We start from the raw sequence: 8,391 nt of genomic DNA, 5'->3' as shown, positions 1-8,391 counted from the left end.
GACAATTGAAACTTTCTTGTTAAAATTTTAAACCATTTGTGCTTATCTCTATGAACATCTGACTTGAGTCTTTCAAGTCTTTATATTGGAGGTCTCTGGGAAGAGAAACAGTCTCTGATCTGATTTTGATGTAATGGAGGAGGCTGGACTACATTATTTCTTGGGGCTCTGACACTGTGATTTTTATACCATTACATTTGTCATTACAATCTGTGTGGCAATGGCATGAAATGAACCAACGCTTAGCTACCAGAGGCAGAATGGTGCCAAAGAGGTATAAATAGGAAATCACAGACCTGCCATGGGTCTTGCCTCAGACATTAAGCCAAGCTGACCTACTGGGGCTCCAGACACCTTAGCCTCCAAGGCTGAGCTGTGGGTCCCACCAGGCCATGGCCCTTGCAGAGGCCACTGTGGGCTCTTGTGGCTCTTGTATGGTTGGCTTTTTTTTTTTTTTTTTTTTTTTTACACTGTGCTTCCTTTCTGCCCTGCTTTGAACTCTTCGCTTTGTAGCCTGGACTCCAATCCTACTGCTGATCCTTTGGACTTGAGGTTGAGCCTTGCTCTCCTCTGCATGTGAAGCTGAACTTTTTCTTACAGACTCTGATTTGGCTCAAAACTTCAGTCCAGTGGTCTTCAGTCTAACCTAGGGAACTTCAAACAACCTGGATTCAGGCTTTCTCTTTCCCAATCATTCAGTCAGGATCTCTGAGGAAGATAGAGATGTTAGAATTTTCAAATGTCCCCCACCCCCGCCCCCAGAGGACTGAACTGGGCAGCTGGGGTAGAGAGAACCATTCTCTGGCAGAAACCACACCTCTCTGTGGCCCTCACCTTTACCTCCGTTCCCAAAGCTTTGGTTAAACCTCTGTTACCAGGGTGTTGCTTCCACCAGGAGAGTTTTAACATAGTAACCACGTTGCCATGCAATAAAGGAGCTTTCTTTAATGTTTATTCATTTTTTGAGGCAGGGGGTGGGGAAGGGACAGAGAGAGAGGGAGAGAGAGAGAGAGGGCTCCAGGCTCTGAGCTGCCAGCACAAAGCCCAAGGTGGGGCTCGAACCATGAACCGTGAGATCATGACCTGAGCCAAAGTTGGTTGCTTAACCTACTGAGCCACCCAGGTGTCCCTAGAAGAGCTCTTTTAATCTCACTCCCAAACTAGTAGTTAACTTCCTCACCCTCAGGGAGTAGAGTTTGAAATATGCCATGATCATCAGGTTGCAGGCTGAGCACAGAGGCAGCTGGCCAAAGAAAACAGAGCGCTCAAATGAGAGAGACACAGACAGAAAGCTGTGGGGCCATGCAAAATAGGAAGCGAAGCCATTCCCTGTAATGAGTAACCAGCGGCAGGCGCTTTGCAGAGCAATACAGTTGATAAATACTCTGTACTTAAAGTGAACTTTGAACAAATGCATAAGCAGAGATTGAGTGTTTTCTGCAAAGAGAAGCAAGCAAGGGCTTCACACAATGAAGCCATGTCCCAGCACAGACTGAAGGGGAATAAGAATGGAGTTGGAGCCTCAGCGAAAGCAAAGTAGCCAAACATAGGCAATAAAATAAATTTCAAAAACCCAGATGAATCAGAGGGCAGGCAAGCTTCTCATGATACTAAAGAGAGGTTGCCCTCGTTTTGTAGTGAAAAGAAATTGAGATTCATATCAGAATATCCCTGTGTGTTATGTATAGTTTGCTGTATGCACCACGGCTTAAACTGACTGTGTAATAAGTGGATTATCATTTTTCATTCCATTGGGTGGCTTGTTGTTTTCAATTAATTCTTCTGTTGTCTTCACAAAGGCCAGAACTAAGGAATCCATCAGGCCATTTTGCAGAAACATACCTGGACTCTGGGGTTTGGAGGCCCTGTCAGGGGCAGACGGGATGCGTATCTCCCCTTAGAGAATGGGTCTTCAGCATTGGAATGTCTCTCTAGAATGCTGTTTAGTTATGTCCGCACCAGCAGTCCCTAGAAGAGAGAATAAACACTGTCTATGAGAAAGGAAGAATGGAAAAACCCTGGGGATAATGCAGTTGGGACATTCTTCAGCCAAACAGGGAGCCAGAAAGATCGGCAACAGGTACTAATTGTCAAACTGGAGAGGTTGAGGGAGTCAAGTGGAACATTTCAGAGCAGCCATGCCTGCTTTTCATTAAGATGGAAAACCAGATAGGTCCTTTCCTCATGCAATGCCAGCTGATCTCAATAAGGCAGCCCAAACTCACTGCCCATCAGTTCTGACAGGAACTAGCTGGTGAGAATAAGATCTGCCTCTCCCCTTTGTCAGGACCGGATATTGATTTGAGATTCTGGCAGGAAAAAAAAAGCAGGATTTGCTTTTTTCCGTGATTTAAACAGGCGTAATTTAGAAAGAAACATCCGGGCTGAAGGTAGAGTGCTGTGAACAGAGTTCTCTTCCTGGCCCTCTGGGGAGGCCCCTTTCAGCTCCTCCACTGCTGCTGATTCTCTTTGGAAGAGTTTCTGGAAACTCTGTAGAGGAGATGTTTAAACGACATTGCCATTGAAAACAGATTAAGAGCGAATGATTACTTGGGAGCTGAGCTGAAACCGAGCCCTGCCCTGGCAATATGCTCGTGATAACAGCATGCAGCTACATGGAAGGTCTCCTTGGGTTTTCACGGAAAAGGGCAGATTAAAAGCAAACAAAGGGATAAGAAGACCAAACCTTAAATAGCTAGACAGCAGCCGGGTGGTAGGAACAGCCCTTGCCAGGTCCTGTCTCTTGGGGCCTTTGAGGCCAAATCCCATTTCACACCAGATTTAATGGAGAATTCTTCTGAAAGTCAAAATCTGCCCACTGCCTTTGAACATCTTCCTTTAAAAGGATGTTAATGGGGACCAGGAGACCCCATTGCTGCCCCTGCAGAGTTGATACCTACCTAAACCTAACAACTATCTGAATTCATTCATTTGGAGATACAACTTCTTCACTAATTTTCTTTTTTTTTAAATTCCTTTATCTGAGAAGAAAAGAATATTTAGACATTTAATTGGCATGTAACGAGATAACTATAACAAGTTAATTAGTTCTCAATTAAGTTGCATTTACCATACTTCCTGAATGTGTTCTTAGCAATTAGGGGCATCTAATGAACTTGCAGTAGCTGCCTGCTTCCCACAGCATACAGAGTGCTGAGAACATTTCTCCTCACGTCTGAGGCAGCACAGCATTGTCTTCTTGAAAGCCAGAGTCCATGTACATATCCAACCTGTCTTAGGATCCATTGAATGTCGCAGCTGGTCAATCAGCCAAACAATAAGCTGGACAAGTTCTATGAAGAGTGGAATGGTAATTGGAATCCAAGTGACACGAGTTTAGGTCTTGACTAATGCTTTCCAGTAATGCGACATTGGGCAAGTATCCCCCAAATTCCCAAACCTCAGTTTCCCCATTGCTAAACTGGGCATAAAAAATAGGGAACTGACTAAGGTTGCTGGGTAGATTGGTGAGAAAATGTAGGGAAAGCCTTGTAGGTCCTGTGTATAGTCGATGTTGATATTAGTTTGTAGATGTTTCTCTGTAGGCGCTGTGACTTTGAAGGTTTTGGGCAAAGAGGTTACTTGGCTAAGCACTTTGGGGGTTAATTGTCATTTTCAGTCATTGCAGGAACCCCAAGTCAAACTTCACTATGCTGTTTGTGGAGAAAGCTCCCTGAAAGCATTACCAAAATATTATAGGACAGCCAGGGAATGTAGGTGGATAAGGTTAATTATTCATTTTATCCTGGTGAAGATAGCATTGTTCAGTAAGCTTGAGATAAGAAAAATGATTACATTTATCAGTCAAGCACAGGGGGTCAGTGAGGATGAAACCAGTCCCCTCTGGGGAGCAAATGAGATGATGGAGGGGTGAAGAAGGGGGTAAAGCTGTCAGGAAATCCTTTGTCCTGCAGCAGTGAGAGGGGCTCTAGAGTTTTGTCTCTCCCTCTCTATTCCTTCCTAGCTACAGGTTCACCTCTCCTTCAGCACCAGCTATGATTAAAAAGCCATGTTGAGGAATCATCAGAAGGAGGGAAAAAAATTTACAAACTAATTTGCATTTTAATGAATTTTTAATTGAACCAAAATCTGTTGTTTCTGTTTAAAGATGCAGTGCTGACTTTGTGGTCTCTGCTGCTGAGGGCCAAGTGGGAACTTAATGTGATAAAAACAATGATAATGCTAAGCTTAATTAGGTTTGAAAACTTGTCGGGAAAGGCTGCAAGGAATCCGGGAATGGCAAGCAATTTGCTAGGAGCAAGCTAAGAAGCTGAATTGGATGGGTAGATGCCTTCTTTCTAAAACCACCAAGAATGCAGCCCATATCAGTCAGCTGATTTGGCCCTACCCAAGCTGGACCAGGGCATCCTCAAACTGTCCTCTCCTGTCTTCATGCTTTTGGGTTTCTAGGCATGGTGCTAGAGGCCAGCCAGTGGGAGGTGGATGGTAGATTTCTACAATGGCTTTGGTTTTTGTTATCACCAACAGCTTCTCCTTCTCTTTATGTCACTTAGCAAGATCTTATTTTGGGTCACACTAAGACACATAGATGGGGGTCACAGTGATCTGTGTACCCTTTGGGAGAAGGCATTGAAAGGAACTTTGAAAAAAACCTGTCAATGTCTGGGATTTTACCCTACTTACAAGCTATCATGTCACTGTTCTATGGATGCTGGCAAAAGACATGAGACTCCTGGGTCAGAGACAAAGGACTTTATTACTTATGGAAAAGTCTGTGTCAGAGCTTCATATTTGTATCAGTTCACTGTGACCTTGGTCCCATGGGGTTTGGGGGAAAATACCAGAGGTACATCTAGATGAATGCCTCATAGGCGGTGGATCATGTTGCAGGAGAGGAACACTGAGCTTGGAGGAGTCATTGCTTTTATAGAGAGGAGAAGAAAGCCTCCTTTGGGGAATGAGATGCTGCCTCTTCCCTCAAGGTTACTTGCTGCAGATAATAACCCTGAGAAGCAGCCCAGGTAAATAGCTGTCAGGGCCTGGCATTCCTCACACACCTAGGAAGAACATGTAGGGATGCTCAGGTCCATTGTGGTTTCCTTTCCCAACAACAGTGCCTATGTACTACTTTCAGTGTCAAGGCCATTGTCTCACTGGACTCAAATGCAGTGTGTACAGTAGGCACATTGGGAAGAGGTTTGGAAAGGAATGAAGTATTTGTTGAAATTATTACCTAGGTAGTCCTTGTGTTTGAGTATTTGTGCAGTGGAGGAAATTCTGGAATATTAACTGATGAGTCCCTGCTTCCACTTTGAATTTCCCCATTTGCTCCTTAAGGTCATTTTGCTATGCTTCCACTTTTCCTCATATGCTCTTTTCCCCCTCAACCCCAGCAGTCATATGTGAGTGCATTTCCCTACAAGATGATGACTACAGTACAGCCAGAGGAAAATATATCACATGGCTGGTTTTTAAAAATTAAGGAACCACTGCCCAAGAGTGTGGTAAAAAAAATTTGGAAGATTATTTTTCAAGCAGCTCTTTCTCTTCTGTAAACACAGACTAGATAACAATTCCACAGGCTGAGGGGAGGACAGAACAGTCAGAGAGGAAGTGAGAGGTGTATGCCCTTGTGGGCTGTTCTCTCAGGCTGAGTAAGGGGATGCCTGCTTGATAGAACCCCTAGATGAGTTTAGGAACTAACTACAAGGTGAGAACAATGTCCTGGAAAATGTGGTAGAGAGAATCTGAGAAATACACAGTGTCTTATGATGTACAACAATAGTTGTATTTTCCCAATGCCCTAAAATCAGCTTCTGCACGACCCCTGCTCATCAGGGTTGACACAGATTTTAGTCTATCTTGTGAATTCCAGCTTGTCCATTCTCTCCCTCATTTTACCTCCATCTTCCCATCCCAATTGCCTTCCCTGAGGACTTAAAATGCAGCATCAGATAAGAAGACAAACAGCCTTACAGGGTCTACTTACAATTGTATAAGACCAAGTCCCTGCTGAGCAGACCTATCCATCCATCTACCCACCTACCCACTCATCCATCCATCCATCCACCCATCCATCCATCCATCCACCCATCCACCCACCTACCCAAGTGGTTCTGCTTCTCTGTGATTTCTGAAGGTCACTCTCATTACACATACAGTTGACCCTTGAACAATGAAGGAATTAAGGGTGCTGACCTTCCACAAAGTTGAAAATTTGTATAATTTTTGACTCCCCCCAAATGTAATTATGAATAGCCTATTGTTGACTAGAAGCCTTACCAATAACATAAACAGTTGATTAACACATATTTTGTATGTTATATGTTACATCTATTACATACAGTATTCTTACAGTCAAGTAAGGTAGAGAGGAAAAAATGTTATTAAGAAAATCATAAGGAAGAAAAAATACATTTATAGTACTGTACTATATTGATTGAAAAAAATCTGTGTATAAGTGGACCCATGAAGTTCAAGGGTCAACTGTTGAAGAAAACATCTGGAAGGTGGTGGTCCTGTGAGCATGGGGAAGGAAAGCAATCAAGAGAATCTTCTCTGTACATCTGTCAATCACTGAGTTCTTACCTACCCCAAATCCTTTGGATGCCTACATCCTCTCACCTTGTACAAGCTAAGATGGAAGAGGGAAACCAGGACATTTTTACTGTTGTATAGACCAGGGGGCAGGTTCATGTCTGGGACTCCTCCCTGTCAGGGGCAGGAACTTGTCTCAGGCAGGGAAGGCTAAGCAGCCCTTCTCACCTGACAGCTCTTCAAATGCATCTCTTACAATAATGAATCCAATCAAAGAATATGATTCACACCAAACAAACCTAATTATTTTCAGCATCTGTCTCTCTGTAAAGTGAAAGAACAGATATTTGCCATTTTTCAGTGGCCTCCTGGGAATTTTCAAAGACAGGTATGCAAAATATCCTTAACATTTTATTTATTTTTTTTCCAAATTAGTATCCAGTGTAGGGAAGACAAAATATAAAGGGTTGCCAGAGGAGAATTGGACACAATTAAGATAGGATCATTGGGTGCCTGAAAAATAATAATTGGCTACCTATTCCTCAAGGTGGCTATTAAATATTTTTTTAAATAATAGACTTATAAAGCATTTTAGCTGTTTTACATGTGATTAACGTTTTGTTTTTAATAATCAAAGACATAATAAAGTAAACATAAAGTACAGAGAGAAGCATAAAAATTATTCTGATAAGACAATCTTTCCTATCTAGGCAGATTACATAGATGGTAAAGAATATTCTTTTATATTGTGGATAATGACATTGGTCAGTAAACTGAGGAAGTTAACCCTTCAAAATGAGAGAAGTTTGCCAAAATGTTAACATTTTCATGGCTTCTCTTCAGATTCAGGTATTATATAAACCAAGGCAAATAGAATTCGCTTTCCAGGTTTTGTCCTTCACTTACCCCATTTCATATTCTGGAATAGACTTGCTTGAAAAACAAAAGAACACAGGCACTATGGCTTCTAATATAGTCTCAACTGTCCGTATTAATTATGACTTGTAACTAAAGTAACTAACTTCTATTTTACAGAGAAAATTGGGGGGTAGATAACTGAGAACTGTCTGTCATATATGAGCATTTAGCAGACTAACAAAGCTTGTGATAGACACAATATAATTTTATTTAGCCACAGACATCACTTTTACACATTACGGTGAATATATTTATTAACATGACCCAAAGAGATAGCTGTATAGCATATAAAAATAAGTAAAAGTACACAAACCATAAGTTATACTTTGTAATTAATGTTTCAGTATTCTATTTTAGAAAATAATCTAAGGACGATCCCTTAATTAACTCAGTTTGGTATACTTTTTAAAGTTTTAATTCACCTAAAGATGTTGGAAATTATGTCTAAACTAGTTCAATATAAAATATAATTACTGTTGATACGAAAACTTCATAGGTAATGACTCAATTTAATTGAACACAAATTTACATTATTTAAATAATCTTAAACATCATTGGGTGTAATGTTAGCTTATTTGTTTAGCAAACCTGTGTAAATCTAGGATACTTAAGATTTTTTTCCTTGCAAAAATAAACCGAAGTAAAATAAAATGTACTACTCATTATACTTAACACTGGTAAATGAAAGAAAAGAAATAGCTGTTTTTTCTTGAAGTAATGTGATTTGCCAAAATATACCATAATTATGTGAGCTTAGATCCTTAGAATGTTTTTGAGCAACAATTTGTGTAAGAATGATTTTTTCATGTCTAGCCTATTAAAGTATCAGATATTCAGTGTTTTAATTTTGTGGGATTTTTAGGAATATTCCAGTTATATGATTATTTATGTTTATAAACAAGTCAAAAAGAATGCTCCTTTAATTTAAGAAACACAGTTTAATTTGTCAGTGTTCCCAAAAGTAGGAAATCATTT

The sequence above is a fragment of the Panthera leo genome, chromosome B3 (genome assembly GCF_018350215.1).
Source record: "Panthera leo isolate Ple1 chromosome B3, P.leo_Ple1_pat1.1, whole genome shotgun sequence".
NCBI lineage: Eukaryota > Metazoa > Chordata > Mammalia > Carnivora > Felidae > Panthera > Panthera leo.
The sequence above is the reverse complement of the archived record's forward strand: the minus strand, read 5'-3'. Positions refer to the sequence as shown.